General features: G+C 41.0%; 1 pseudogene; it reads left to right on the top strand.

Moving 5' to 3' along the window:
- Positions 1-15,039, top strand: part of LOC122890288 — a 34,912-nt pseudogene extending 19,873 nt beyond the window's left edge.
- Positions 15,040-15,240: the final 201 nt, after the last annotated feature.

Raw genomic sequence — 15,240 nt, 5'->3', positions numbered from 1 at the left:
GGGAACGGAATAAGGTATGCAAGAGAAACCTGAAACAGCAAGATCAATCTTACCCTTCTCAGCGTATCAGCTTCACTGTGGGCTAGTCAGTTATATAGACACGAGTGGATAGTACTCAGAGAGATGCAAACAAAAACATTCCCAAGGATATCACTTTATACCTTTCAGGCTAACAAAAAATGAGAAATTTGGATCTTGCCAAGGTTGGAAGTGATGGGGGAAAAAGGAACATACTATTCTTCCCTGCTGATGGGCATCTACCTGACGCAGCCATTCTGGGGACCAATCTGGCATGATTTGTCGAATGAAGCATACATATATCTGTGACCCAGAAATTCTGCGTCTAGAAAATTTTCCGAAGAAATTTTGACACGGGTTATACGGGAATGGGGGCAAAGTTGTTTCCTGTGTCGTAGCCAACGGTGGACAGGAGTTGAGTTTACACCGGGTTCTCATCCCTGTGAGAGAGGAGACAGGTAAGATGTGAGGCACACGCCCGAGTCTGCAGCCTCTGTGACTAGTATCAGGTTAGATGGAGGCCAAGCTACGTGGGTAACTCTTAAGTACATAGAGCTGAGTGGGAAAATATAAACACCTGAAGGAGATACGTGATACAATTCTGTTCCCATAAATAAAAATTTGCACACATAAACTATTTTGCAAGAATACATTCAAATAAAAAGATAGCCCACTCCAATAAAAGCAGCAGTTAGTTCTATGCCTTATGAAAGGTCAGAATTTATTGAGCTAGAAAGGATATGATTGTAGGGGAGATTCCTGCCTTGCCTAGAAGATCGTTTATCAGATGACCTAAAGTTACATAAGCCAAGAGAACTCTCTCCTGCAACATTAAGAACACAACCTGAGGGCGCCTGGGTGGCTCAGTGGGTTGGGCCGCTGCCTTCGGCTGGGGTCATGATCCCGGGGTCCTGGGATCGAGTCCCGCAGCGGGCTCTTTGCTGAGCGGAGAGCCTGCTTTCCTCTCTCTCTCTCTCTCTCTCTTTGCCTGCCTCTCTGCCTACTTGTGATCTCTCTCTGTCGAATAAATAAGTAAAATCTTTAAAAAAAAAAAAAAAAAAAGAACACAACCTGAGGGGTGCCTGGGTGGCTCAGTGGGTTAAGCCACTGCCTTCGGCTCATGTCATGATCTCAGGGTCCTGGGATCGAGTCCTGCATCGGGCTCTCTGCTCAGGAGGGAGCCTGCTTCTCTCTCTCTCTCTCTCTCTGCCTGCCTCTCCATCTACTTGTGATTTCTCTCTGTCAAATAAATAAATAAAATCTTTAAAAAAAAACAAAAAACACAACACAACCTGGGAGGAGTTTGTTTCTTTACGATTTTAAGGCTCAATAGCTGGGGATGATTTCTCGGAGAAGGGATTTGAACCTGGGTTCTCTGGAATTCAAGATGGTTGGTTTTGCTCTAAACTGAGGTTGAACCACTGATTCCCCAGTGGTTCTTGGTGTGCCCCCCTCTCCCCACCACGCCCCCCACTCTCCCACCAACGCAGCAATGAAACATAGCCTGGTTTCCTTAAAACAAATGTACCCCGTTCACTCCACCACCCCAGTTTTTGCATCATTGTGCCAATGGCTTCCCGCATTCCCTCACAGACCTTTCTACCTAATATTAAAGAGAACTAAGCCGGGTTCCATGCCAGACAAACTTGGTTACACTCTAGGCTTCACTATTTGTAGCTGATTGTTCTTGGTTATTTACCTTGTCAGTTTCTGTTTTCCCCACATAATCAGGGATAATAATAAAAGGTGTTGTAGTATTTTCCTTGCACCTATCAAACATACATATTACAGTTCAAATTATGTCCTATTTATTATGTATGTTCTTCTGCTGATTTTCTTTTTACCCAATATCTATTATGGATAGCTTTCCATGACAGTATATATAGATAATAGCTGTTATGCATATAGGGGGGCAGAGGGTACACAGGAAATCTCTCCTTTTACTCAATTTTGTGGTACACAGAAATCTGCTCTAAAAATAATCTATCTTTGAGGCACCTGGGTGGCTCAGTTGTTTGAATATCTGACTCTTGGTTTTGGCTCGGTCATGGTCTCATGGGTCATGAGATTGAGCCCCCCATTGGGCTCTACACTCAGTGGGCATCTGCTTAGATATTCTCTCCCTCTGCCCCTTCCCCTTGCTTTCTCTCCTGCTCTCTCTCTCTCTCTCAAATAAATAAATGAATCTTTGAAAGAAGTAAAATAAAAATAAAAAATAATTTACCTTTTTAAAAATATTAAAGTTAATTCAGCAATATACTTGAATTATTTAAAATACATGTTAAGGGGCACCTGGGTGGCTCATTGGGTTAAATAAAGCCTCTGCCTTCCGCTCAGGTCATGATTCCAGGGTTGTGGGATTGACCCCCACATCAGCCTCTCTGCCCAGCAGGGAGCCGACTTCCTCCTCTCTCTCTCTCTGCCTGCCTCTCTGCCTACTTGTGATCTCTCTCTGTCAAATAAATAAATAAAATCTTTAAAAAATAAAATAAAATACATGTTAAAGAATTTCACAGTATGATCATTATGAAATCTAGGATTGTACAATTAGATTATATTAGCAGTATGTTATTTTTGTATTTAAATAGTGTACTCAGGGGACGCCTGGGTGGCTCAGTTGGTTGGACGACTGCCTTCGACTCAGGGCGTGATCCTGGAGTCCCGGGATCGAGTCCTGCATCAGGCTCCCAGCTCCATGGGGAATCTGCTTCGCTCTCTGACCTTCTCCTCGCTCGTGCTCTCTCTCACTGTCTCTCTCTCTCAAATAAATAAATAAAATCTTTAAAAATAAATAAATAAATAAATAGTGTACTCAGTGAGAGAAATGATCACTTTTTTAAAGATTTATTTCTTTATTTTAGAGAGAGAGAAAAACCAAGGGGCAGGGAGGGAGAGAGAGAGTCTCAAGCAGATTCCATGATAAGCATGGAGCCCAGCACAAGACTCAGTCTCATGACTCTGAGATCATGACCTGAACCAAATCAAGAATTTGATGCTGGGACGCCTGGGTGGCGCAGTTGGTTAAACGACTGCCTCCGGCTCAGGGCGTGATCCTGGAGTCCCGGGATCGAGTCCCACATCAGGCTCCCAGCTCCATGGGGAGTCTGCTTCACTCTCTGACCTTCTCCTCGCTCATTCTCTCTCTCACTGTCTCTCTCTCTCAAATAAATAAAATAAAATCTTAAAAAAAAAAAAAAGAGTTTGATGCTTAACCAACTGAGCCACCTAGGCCCCCTGATAGAAACGATCTTAATATGCACATTTAATAAATAATTTTAGATAATACCTGTCCGTGTCAATATATGCTTTAAAAAGTAGACATTGATTTTTAGAGTAGTTTTAGGTTCACAGCAAAATTGAGCAAAAAGTACAAGGAGTTCTCATATATACCATGGCCCCCTCATACATGCACAATCTCCCCCACTACCAACATGTCTCACTGAAGTAGCACATTTGTTATAGTCAGTAAACCTCTATTGACACATGATTGTAACTCAAAGTCCATGGTTTTACATTAGAGTTGACTCTTCATGCTATACACTCTACGTTTTGACAAATATATACTTTTATTTTAGTATAGTTGACACACAATGTTACATTCATTTCAGGTGTACAACATAGTGATTTGTCAAGTTTAAACATTATGTTGTGCTCACAACACTATTAAAGTATCATTGACTATATTCCTTATGCTGTGCCTTTTATTCCCATGATTTAAACATTTCATAACTGGAAGCCTGTATCTCCCCTCCCTTACACCCATTTTGCCCATCTCTCCCACCCCCTTCTCCTCTGGCAACTATCAGTTTGTTGTCTGCATTTATAGGTCTGATTCTACATTCTGTTTTCATTTTTTAAAAAATTCCACACGTGAGTGAAATCATATGGAATTTTTCTTTTTCCATGTGACATATTTATTAGCATAATACCTTCTAGGTCCATCCATGTTGTCCCAAATGGCACAATCTCATTCTTTTTTATAGCTATGTAATATTTCATTACATACATATATACAGCATCATCCTTATCCATTTGTCTATCAGTGGACACTTAGGTTGTTTCCATATTTTGGATATTATAAATAATGCTACAATAAACATAGGGGTGCATATATCTCTTTGAGTTGTTTTTATTTTCTTTTGGTAAATATCCAGTAGTAGAATTACTAGAACATATGGTATTTCTATTTTTAATTTTTTGAGGAAACTCCATATTCTTTTTCATAGTGGCTGTATCAATATACATTCTCACCAACAGTGTATGGAGGTTCCTTTTTCTCTACACCGTTGCCAACACTTGTTATTTCTTATTTTCTCATTCTACCTGTTTTGAGTCTGCCTATTCATAAAGTGATAATCTCATTATGGTTTTGATTTGCACTTCCCTAATGATTGGTGATGTTGAGCATCCTTTCAAGTGTCTGTTGGCCATCTGTATGTCTTCTTTGGAAAAGAAGGTCCTCTGCTCATTTTTAATTGGATTGTTTTTCATTGTTGAGTTGTAGAAGTTCTTATATATTTTGGTATGAACACCTTATCAGATATACCATTTGCAAGTATCTTCTCCATCCAATAGGGTTTTGGGGGGGAGTTTGTTTGTTTGTTTGATGGTTTCCTTTGTGGTGCAAAAGTTTTTTATTTTGATGTAGTCCTGATAGCTTACTTTTGCTTTTGTTTCCCTTGCCTTGCTTAGGAGACTTGTCTAGGAAAATGTTATAGCCGAAGTTGAAGACATTACTGCCTGTGTTTTCTTCTAGGATTTTTATGGTTTCAGGTCTCACATTTAGGTCTTTAATCCACTTTGATTTTATTTTTACTTCTGGTGTTAAAAAATGATCAAAGTTTTATTCTTTTACATGTAGCTACCCACTTTTCCCAGCACCATTTATTGAAAAGATTGTCTTTTCCCCCATTGTATGTTCTTGTCTCCTTTATCATAGGTTAATTGACCATATAAACATGGGTTTATTTCGGGACTCTCTATTCTGTTCCATTGATCTATGTGTCTAATTTTGGGCCAGAACCATAGTGCTTTGATTACCACAGCTTTTGAGTATATCTTGAAATCTCAAATCATGATACCTGAAGCATTTTTTTCTTTCTTAAGATTGCATTGTCTATTCTGGGTCTTTTGTAGTCCCATACATATTTTAGTATTATTTGTTCTAGTTCCGTGAAAAATGGTGTTGGTATTTTGATAGGGTTTGTACTGAATCTGTAGATTGCTTTGGGCAGTGATAAATACAAATATAATGACTGCATGGAGTACTATGCTATGGATTTGTCATGCATACTTTAAATAATTGTTTGAAAATAAAGTTCATTTTGATTTTTTCCATTATATATAATATAGATGATGCAATGTTTATTAAAGCCCTCGCTGTTTTAACTTATCAATCAATATGAAAATAGGATTGATGCAAAGAAAAATCAGCAGAGAAATGAATAAGCAATTTATAGAAGACATATAAATGGCCAATATAAAATAAGAAGTTGCTCAGTCTCAATGATCAAAGAAACAGGGATTGGAACAAGACATCATTTTCAAGGGACATAGATTGGTGAAGATGAAAAAGATTTGTAACATTAGTGTTGTAAACTGGGGGTAAGAGAGTAGATTATTACACCCTTATAGGAGGGCAATATAGTGACATGTTACAACAATCAAAATGTACAGTCTTTCAGATTATTTTTAACTTTTTAAAATCTGTGGTGATAATATTATTCTTATATTAGATAGTCCTTATCTTTTAGAGATAAAATATTGAAATATCATGAATGAAATTTTATAACTTGAATTTCTTCAAAATGGTCTGGTGAGGGGGTGGAGGTAAAGTGGGAAAGGGCATAGATGAAACAAGACTGGCCACAAATTCTCATTTGCTGAAGCTAAATGTGACAAATATATATTTGATCTTTGCCCTTGGTTCCTAGAACACAGCTCCTAAATCCCTTGGAAAGTCCTGGGAGCATTTTTTGTTCTGAAGAGGCTACTTTTGGTGGGCCTCTAGTTAGCTTCAGGATAAGTACTAGTCACCAGAAAGACCAAGGCATGATTAGAGGATTGGAAGTTTTACCCCAACTCCTTGACCTCCAAGGAGGGGAGAGGAGCTAGAGAGGGGCTAGAGATTGATCTGCCGATTAATCAGCATTGACCAGTGATTTGCTCACTCTTGCCTAGTAAAGGAACCTCTAAGTCAGTAAGCATATTACTGCTTCCTCTTCTCTCTCTCTTCCTGTCTCTCTGCCTACTTGTGATCTCTGTCTGTCAAATAAATAAATAAAAATCTTTAAAAAAAAATAGTCTGTAATCCAGAAGAGGGCTTTCACTAGAACCTGACCATGCTGACACCCTGATCTCAGACAGCCAGCCTCCAGAACTGTGGGAAATAAACTTCTGTTGCCTATAAACCACTCAGTCTATGGTACTTTTTACAGCCCAAACAGACAAAGACATACTTTATAATAAACTGAAGATTAAGTAGAGCATTTCCTTAAGTCGGTGAGTTTTCTACCAAATTACTGAGCCTGAGGAAGAGGTCATGAGAACCCCTGATTTATGGCTGGTTGGTCAGAAGTTCAGGTGGCTACCTGGGACTTGTAACTGCCATCCGAAGTAGGTGCAGCCTTGTGAGACTGAGCTCTTAACCTGTGAGGTCTGTGCTAGCTCCAGGTGGCTACTGTCAAAATTGAGTTAAATTGTAGGACACCCATTTGATGTCAGAAGGGTCTGAGGGGTGCCTAAAGGGTGCCTGATTGGCTCAACTGGTTAAGCATCTGTCTTCAGCTCAGGTCATGATCCGAATGCTGGAATCGAGCCCCACATCAAGCTCCCCGCTCAGCAGGGAGTCTGCTTCCTCCTTCCCTTCCCCTCCTTTCTTTCTGAGAGTGGTCTCACTCTCACTCTCAGAAATAAATAAATAAATAAAGTCTCTAAAAAAAGAACAAGTGTTGTCTGAGGGGTTCTTGGCTGGCTCAGTTGGTGCAGCATACAATCAAATCGACACCTAAATTAATAATCACAATTCGTTCTCTTTTGCTGCACCACAAATTACTCCAAAACTCTGTTGCTTGAAGGACAACATTTATTAGTTCACATAATTCTGAGAGTCAGGAATTTGGGAGCTTCTTAGGGTCTCTTCTTAGGTCTCTCATGAGGTTTCAGTGAAGGTAGCAGTCAGAGTTGCTGTCATACGATGGTTTGGCTGGGGCTGGAGGTCCTCTTCTAAGGTAGTTCTCTCTCATGGCTGGTAAGTGGTTGCTATGGGAGGTTTCAGCTCCATAGCACAAGCACCCACATGAGTATCCTTGTGACCTGACAGCTAGTATTATCCAGAAGAAGTGATCAAATAAGGCAGAAGCCTCAATGGGACCCAGCCTCAGAAGCCACCCTCTAACACTTCTCCAACACTTCTTGCCTCTTGATGCAAGAACCACTGGGGGCTACTTGGGAGGCTGGCTACCACAGTCAGTGATGGAATGAGCATTAAAGGAATGCAGATGAAAGTGATTTTATTCTACTCTTTATTTGCAGTTTATTATCAGTGCTCTTGCTTTATATCTTCTTTTGTCCCTCCAAATCTACTCTAGCCTTTCCTGTCCCAAGATGCTCACCTGTATGGACCATACCAAAGGGTTCCTTTGCCCTCTGGTTTCAGTTAAGTTCATCCGATGGGGAACCCTAGAGGCTTTAGGAAGGAAGGGAATAGGAGCATTAACTCTCTTTGTTCCCTTCCTCAGTCTATTTCTATCGCCCAAATGTCACAGTTCTTTTCTGGGAAGTCCTTGCATTCCTTTCAATAACCACTCCCTCCCCTCATCCCTTCAGGCTGTGGGGTGCTAACCACTCTGCTGCTGCTGACCCCAGGTTAAGGCATTCTCTTGTGGTGATGCTACACAATTTGTACACAAAATTGTGCACAAAGATCACTTGCTCAAATGATCTAACTTGAGTGAAACCCAGTTTTCTGTTGAGATTCTGACAGTGCTTAACAGTCAAATGGCAAATTTATGTATAGCTCTTTAGCATAAGCCCAAATTTATGTACAGGGATTTGGTATAAACCCAAATAGCCTCCAAAACAATGTCTCTGATGTTTGGGGTTATTTTTGCTGCTTCATAGAATTTTGGTTTTTTTTTCTTCCTCCTTCCTTCTTCAGCTCACATCTGACATTCACTTGACCTCTTAGCTTGCCTGGTGGCTCAGACTGGTCTTCAGTGGCTCATCTTGGAGAGTTTAAAGAAAAAGGAAAGTAAGACTTCTAGATACAGGGGAATGCCCTAGTCCTAAAGCTTTTTACTTACTATCTTTCGCCCTTTAGGTGGACCCTGGAAAATCTGTGAATGGGTGTTCCCTACCACTTCGATGCCCACATGATTTTGAAGTTGATATTCATGTGCTGGGATAATGGGGCAGAAAAGACAAAACGGATCTGACTCTTTGATGACCGTGGAGACTCCACATAGGCACTGCCTACCTCCAGACTTTTTTGAGCACAAGAGAAATGAACTCTCTTGGTTAAATCACTATCATTTCAGTGATATCATATCATCACATGCAAGTGAGCTTAATGCAAACCAATATCATGTACTTCAAAGAGAACATCTTGGTGTCAAGAAAATATCTAGCTATTCCAGTCATTGCAACAAATCCACAGAATGGTTACACCCAATCTGCACCTGCACCTCATTAAAAATCTCCACAGGGCACCTGGGTAGCTCAGTTGGTTAAGCATTGGCTCAGGTCATGATCCAGGGTCCTGGGATCAAGCCTCACATTGGGTTCCCTGCTCAGTGGGGAGACTGCTTCTATCTCTGTCTCTCAAATAAATAAATAAATAAATAAAATATTTTTTAAAAAATAAAATAATAAAATAAAAGTCCTTTACAGACTGCATGTATCAGGGACAGACCAAGCTGTGAGACTTCGCTCTGTCCTTCAGTGGCTTATAGAGGAGAGAGACTCTTGTCCACACAAGATGGTGATATTAAAAGGGAAGCAGGCAAGTCCATGTTAGAATTTATAGAAGAAAAAAAATGTGGCAAAGCCTCAGACTGACAGCAATGCTGAGGGTTATAGCTTCAGAGTTGCAGACCTCAGAGTACCTCATCTCCAACCAGAGATCATCAGCTTTCTGCATCTTCTTTTCCTCTAAGTATATCTTGCTCAGGCTGTACTCCAAGCAGCCTGAACAGCCAGCACTTTTGTGGGGAATTCCCGACACCACTTCCCAGCAATAGAGACCTTGAGAGACAACAAGTCCCAAGTCACATTCTCTTCTGACTGAGCTGGCCAGTATCCCTGCCCTTTGCTTTCTTTTTCCATTTTGGGGTTCAAACTGGTGGACTACCATGATGTAATATTTCCTATTCAATTTTCTCTTTCCTTAAAAAAAACCAGAGCTGGGGGCATCATAATCCTGGATTTCAAGCTCTATTACAAAGCTATAATCATCAAGACAGTATGGTACTGGCACAAAAACAGACACATAGATCAATGGAACAGAATAGAGAACCCAGAAATGGACCCTCAACTCTATGGTCAACTAATCTTTAGAAAAGCAGAAAAGAATATCCAGTGGAAAAAAGACAGTCTCTTCCAAAAATGGTGCTGGGAAAATTGGACAGCCACATGCTAGAAGAATGAAACTGGACCATTTCCTTACACTGTACACAAGGATAGATTCAAAATGGATGAAGACCTCAATGTGAGAGAGGAATCCATCAAAATCCTAGAGGAGACTACAGGCAGCAATCTCTCAGACTTTAGCTGCAGCAACTTCTTGCTAGACACATCTCCAAAGACAAGGCAAACAAAGGCAAAAGTGAGCTATTGGGACTTCATCAAGATAAAAACTTTTGCACAGCAAAGGAGACAGCTGACAAAACCAAAAGGCAATCAATAGAATGTGAGAAGATATTTGCAAATGACATATCAGATAAAGAGCTAGTATCCAAAATCTATAAAGAACTTATCAAACTCAACACCCAAAGAACAAATAATCAATCAAGAAAAGGGCAGAAGATATGAACAGACATTTCTGCAAAGAAGACATTCGAATGGCCAACAGACACATGAAGTCAACTTCACTTGGCATCAGGGAAATACAAATCACAACCTCAAGGAGATACCACCTCACACCAGTCAGATGGCCAAAATTAACAAGTCAGGACATGACAGATATTGGAGAGGACGCAGAGAAAAGGAAACCCTCTAAGACTGTTGGTGGGTATGAAAGCTGGTTCAGCCACTCTCAAAAACAGTATGGAGGTTCCTCAAAAGGTTGAAAACAGAGCTACCCTGCAACCCAGCAATTGCACTACTGGGTGTGTATCCCAAAGATACAAATGTAGTGATCTGAAGGGACATGTGAACCCGTGTTTATAGCAACAGTGTCCACAATAGCCAAGCTATGGAAAGAACTCAGATGTCCATCGACAGATGAATAAAGAAAATATGGTATATGTAACAATGGAATACTACTCAGCCATCAAAAAATGAAATCTTGCCACTTGCAATAACATGGATGGAACTAGAGGGTGTTATGCTAAGCAAAATATGTTGATCAGAGAATGACAATTATCATATGATCTCATTGATATATGGAATTTAAGAAACAAAACAGAGGATCATAGGGGAAGAGAGGAAAAAAATAAAACAAGACAAAACCAGAGAGGGAGACAAACCATAAGAGACTCTTAAGCATAGGAAACAAATTGAGGGTTGCTGGAGGGGAGGGTGTGGGGGATGGGGTAACTGACTGATGGACATTAAGGAGGGTATGTGATGTAATGAGCACTGGGTATTATCTAAGACTGATGTATCACTGACCTCTACTTCTGAAACCAATAATACATTATATGTTAACTGAATTTAAATAAAAATAAGTAAATTTAAAACTTTTTTCTCTTTCCTTAGGCTTTTTTGAATAGTAAATAGTGGAGACCAGAATATGTCACCCCCAAATATTCCTCTTTAACATAAAAATTATTTCAAACTTAAGGCAATTAAGAAGCAGCAAACTCTTCTCTCTGATTGCCCTCTTTCTGCTTACAAGCAGGATATAAATTCTCCTTTTTCTGGCGGCAGACTTCAGCTCAAGGACAATAAACAAGGAATTTACAAACAAACTACTCCATTAGCCTCCTCCCATCTATTTACCTTCCCTCAGTTTGCCACCCTTGGAAGCCTAAAACTACTTTCCTTTGTCCTGTGATTTCTCTATAAATGTATTGTTTTTTGATGAAGATGCTACATAAGCCAGAGTTCTAAGCCACTACTTTGAATTACTCTTCAAGTTTTTCCCATGTGATGAACTGCACTGTATTAAATTGTTTTTCTCTCATTAATCTGTCTCTTTGTTAAAGAGCCCAGCTGAAAACCCAAGACGAGTAAAGTTTTGCCTCCTCTATGTAAAGAAGCAGGTCACCTGATGAATGTTTTTTTCCTCACTCTGGCAATACATATGCTGCAATTAATACATATGTTTTGGTATCTGGAATTCGGGCCTTTGGGAGGTAATTAAGTCATGAGGGTGGAACCTTTGGCCAGAGAGCTGGCTCTCATCCTCTGCCATGTAAGATACAAAAAGTCAGCAATCTAGATTAGATGACCTTTGCCAGAACCCAACTCTGCCAGCCTCCAGAAATGTGAGAAATAAATTTCTTCTTTTTTGTTTAAGACTTTATTTATTTACGGGACGCCTGGGTGGCTCAGTTGGTTAAGCAGCTGCTTTCAGCTCAGGTCATGATCCCAGCGTCCTGGGATTGAGTCCCGCATCGGGCTCCTTGCTCAGCAGGAAGCCTGCTTCTCCCTCTGCCTCTGCCTGTGCTCACTCTCTCTCCCTCTCTCTCTCTGACAAATAAATAAAATAAAATCTTAAAAAAAAAAAGACTTTATTTATTTATTTGACAGAGAAAGAGACAGCAAGAGAGGGAACACAAGCAGGGGGAGTGGGAGAGAGAGAAGCAGGCTCCCCACTGAGCAGAAAGCCTGATGTGGGGCTTGACCCCAGGACTCTGGGATCATGACCTGAGCCGAAGGCAGATACATAATGACTGAGCCACCCAGGCACCCCAACAAATAAATTTCTGTTATTGACACATCACCCAGTCTATGGTAATTTGTTATAGCAGCCTGAACTAAGACATACCCCTTACAAATCTCATTTTGACTCTATTTCTATAATGCAGTATCAGTTACTAAAGCCAGCATCATCTAGTCTGGTTGCAAATAGGTTTGCAAATCTTTATTTATTTATTTATTTATTTATTTGACAGAGATCACAAATAGGCAGAGAGGCAGGCAGAGAGAGAGGAAGGGAAGTAGGCTCCCCACTGAGCAGAGAGCCTGATGTGGGGCTTGATCCCAGGACCCTTGGATTATGACCTAAGCTGAAGGCAGAGGCTTTAACCCACTGAGCCACCCAGGTGCCCCAGGTTTGCAAATATTTAAGGTTTGATTTTTATAGATCAAACCAAGGACCAGAAAATGTGGCTTCAGGGTTACCTGGGTGGCTTAGTTGGTTAAACATCTGACTCTTGATTTCGGCTCACGTCATGCTCTCAAGGTCATGAGATCAAACTATGTCAGGCTCTGCACTCAGCATGGAGTCTGCTTGAGATTCTCTTGCTCCCTCTCCCTCTGCTCCTCCCCCCACTTGCATTCACTCTATCTAAGTAAATTAAAAAAAAATTTTTTTTTAAAGTTGTTTCAGCAGGTCATGGGTCCATGGGCTACCGAAGAAAAAACAGGCTTCCCTGGCTCTTAATGTCACTCCTTGTATATACAGCATCCCTTTCCTTTTCAGTGTCTTTAGAGAGAGCACTGTGAATGAGGTGGGCAAAGTTCCTGTGAGGGTAAATGAAAGATTCAGAAACTCCAGGGCCACCTTGTCATCTAGGCCAGTGGTGAGGACCTGAGGTGATTTGGCGATATCTTTGTTCTTGACACAAAGAACACCTATTTGTTCTAAATGCACCCCTATTTACCTTGTGTGGGGTTTGGTTTTGTTTCTCTCTTTCTCTTTTGTTTTCTTTTTTTATTACTTTGATATTTATTCAAAAAATCCTTATTGAGTGCCTATTGTATATGAAGCACTGTGGCTGTCAGGAATTAAATGGTAAAAGTCAGAACATAGCCCCTACTTCTCATGGAGTTGTCAGTGATTCTCCATGATCAATAACAACAATAATCATTAATACATATAGAATCATTACTATGTGCCAGGTCTTGCTGTCAGCACTGTACATTTGTTATTTAATTCAAACAACTAGAAATGTATTATTGTCACCATTTTATAGATGAGGAAGCCAAGGCACAAAAAGTCAGAAATTTGCCCATGGCCACAGCAGTGGAGCTTGTATCCTACTTGTCACCACTTTACTGTCTTTATTGTCCTACCCAAGGAGATGTCACCTGAGGTGTTTTACTAATCCATTGATTTATTCACTCATCCACTCACCACACTGTTATTAAACATCTTTGATGTGCCTGGGATACAGCTGTGGTTTTAGACAAAGAATTAAGAACAGTCCCTCTCATTGAGTAGATCACAGTTTACTAAGAAGGATCCATAAACACGTAATTCCAGCATAACCTGTTAGGTACAAAAGCAGGGCTACATACCAAGTGAAATGGAAACAAAGAAGTGGAAGTGACTCACTTTTGCATGTGATTGCTGAGAAAGACTTCACAGAAGGGAAAATCTTTTAACAGTAGTCTTGAAGGCTTAATAGCAACTCATTAGTTAAAAGTAATAGAGAGTATAATCCAAAGAAAGGAGAGAACATAATGAGAGGCCCAGAGTCATGCCCGTGCCAGGTGTGTGGGCGATGATGATATAGGTGGGTGGTGGGAAATAGCAGGACTTAAGGATCAGATGTTGAGTTGGGGCCCCATCACTCAGTAGCCACCGCCCAGCTGACACCACTGCCACTGAGCCAGGGGTGGCTGTGCCTCCCTTAAATGCTCATCCTGGCAAATCTGTCAGGGATGTCTTCCCCAAGAGCTATGGATATGGCTTCATAAAATGTGATTTGGAAACAAAATCCTAGGGTTATCAGCTCAGGTCATGATCTCAGGATTCTGGGATGGAGCCTGGCATCAGGCTCCTTGCTCACAGGGAGTCTCCTTCTCCCTCTCCCTCTGACCTTCGCCATCTGTTCATGCTCTCTCTCTCTCTCTTTCTGTAATAAAATCTTAAAAGAAGAAAAAGAAGAAAGGAGGGAAGGAAAGAAAGAAGGAAGGAAGGAAGGAAAGGGAAGGAAAGAAGGGAGGAAGAAAGGAAGATAAAATCTGAGAATAAACCGGAATGTACAAACTTAAGTTCATCCAACGCTGAAACCAACCACCAAAGTGAGGGTTAGCCTGGAAACCAAGTAGATGCACCAAACATGGTCTGATGTCTATGGAGAAATGAAACACTGTGAACATACGAGGTGTGGAGATCTTTGTGGAAGATCAGCTTGCATGTGGACTGAAGTTGACCTTTGATTCATCCTCTCATGGGGGACAGTGACAGGTTGCCAGGGAGAGAGTGGCAGTGAAGGGGTGGGATGATAAAATCAGGACAGGGCATAAGCGAGAGTACATCAATCTGGATGTGGATTTCTACATGGCTGGGCCTTCAGTCTGGCATGTTCAGGTGCTGGTTCAATAAGACTGGCTGGCTGGCTAGCTCCCAGATGAATCCTGAGACCACAAAGTCTGGGGGGTACCCAGAGCAACTTTGCGGTTGGCTGCAAGACTGATGAATTGCAGCTTCGCACTAACGTAAATGACAGGATAGAGTGTAGTGGCTTCATTTATCAGAAGGTGAACAAGAAGTTGGAGACCAATGTCATTCTGGTCTAGATAGCAAGTAACACTTGCTGGACCTGATGCCCTTTTTCCCGACTAATGTGAACAACTCCATTCCGATGGGTTTAGGATACACTCAGATCCTAAAGCCAGGGGTGTTGGACACTGTGAGCTCTGCTGGATGGCAAGAATGTCAACACTGGTGGCCACAAGCATAATTGAATACTGTACAATTGTTTAATTTTAAACTATTTTGCAGCATAGCTACCTTCAGAATTTAGGTACCTTTGTCTGGGATGCTGCATTGCTAAATATCATCTTAGACCTCCACACTAAAGATGATTCTGCTTGGGGCGCCTGGGTGGCTCAGTGGGTTAAGCCTCTGCCTTCGGCTCAGGTCATGATCTTAGGGTGCTGGGATCG

This window comes from Neovison vison, chromosome 11 (assembly GCF_020171115.1).
Source record: "Neovison vison isolate M4711 chromosome 11, ASM_NN_V1, whole genome shotgun sequence".
Classification (NCBI taxonomy): Eukaryota; Metazoa; Chordata; class Mammalia; order Carnivora; family Mustelidae; genus Neogale; species Neogale vison.
This window is presented reverse-complemented; position numbering and strand designations above follow the sequence as displayed.